Source organism: Mauremys mutica, unplaced genomic scaffold (genome assembly GCF_020497125.1).
Source record: "Mauremys mutica isolate MM-2020 ecotype Southern unplaced genomic scaffold, ASM2049712v1 Super-Scaffold_100297, whole genome shotgun sequence".
In the NCBI taxonomy this organism is placed as follows: domain Eukaryota; kingdom Metazoa; phylum Chordata; order Testudines; family Geoemydidae; genus Mauremys; species Mauremys mutica.
In genome coordinates, this window is record NW_025423307.1 from 357,720 (window position 1) to 358,673 (window position 954).

A 954-nucleotide genomic window follows, 5' to 3' on the forward strand; every position below is an offset into this window, starting at 1 on the left:
GGAGAAGGGTTCCATGTGAACAGCAGTTGAACATGGGTCAGTCGGTCGTAAGAGATAGGCGAGCGCCGTTCCGAAGGGACGGGCGATGGCCTCCGTTGCCCTTGGCGATCGAAAGGGAGTCGGGTTCAGATCCCCAAATCCGTGAGTGGCGGAGACGGGCGCCGCGAGGCGTCCAGTGAGGTAACGCAACCGATCCCGGATACGCCGGCGGGAGCCCCGGGGAGAGTTCTCTTTTCTTTGTGAAGGGCAGGGCGCCCTGGAATGGGTTCGCCCCGAGAGAGGGGCCCGAGCCTTGGAAAGCGTCGCGGTTCCGGCGGCGTCCGGTGAGCTCTCGCTGGCCCTTGAAAATCCGGGGAAGATGGTGTAAATCTCGCGCCGGGCCGTACCCATATCCGCAGCAGGTCTCCAAGGTGAACAGCCTCTGGATTGTTAGAACAATGTAGGTAAGGTAAGTCGGCAAGCCTGGATCCGTAACTTGTGGGATAAGGATTTTTTCGTCTCTAAGGGCTGGGTGTGAATCGGTCGGGCTGGGTGCTCTCGCGAAGCGGTGGTGGGCGGCCGTATGCCGTAGGATCCTGGGCGATAGGCGCCGCCCCTCTCCCGGGGGGCGGATTGGCGGCGACATCTGGGGACGCGATAGATCCTGAGCCCTTCCTGTGGATCGACCCCAGCTGCCGGCGGCGGGCGTCGCGTACGCCTTCTTACCCCCATCCGCTCGGGGGACGGGTGGCGGGCCGCCCGCGTTCTCGCCTTCCTCGGCCTACGCCTAGCAGCTGACTGTGGTAGAACTGGTGCGGATCCAGGGGAATCCGACTGTTTAATTAAAACAAGAGCTATCTTCGCGGAAATAGGCCCGCAGGTGTGGTGTTGACGTCGATGTGATTTCTGCCCAGATGATGCCTCCTGAATGTCAATAGTGAAGAAATTCAATGAAGCGCGGTGGGGGGAAGGGAG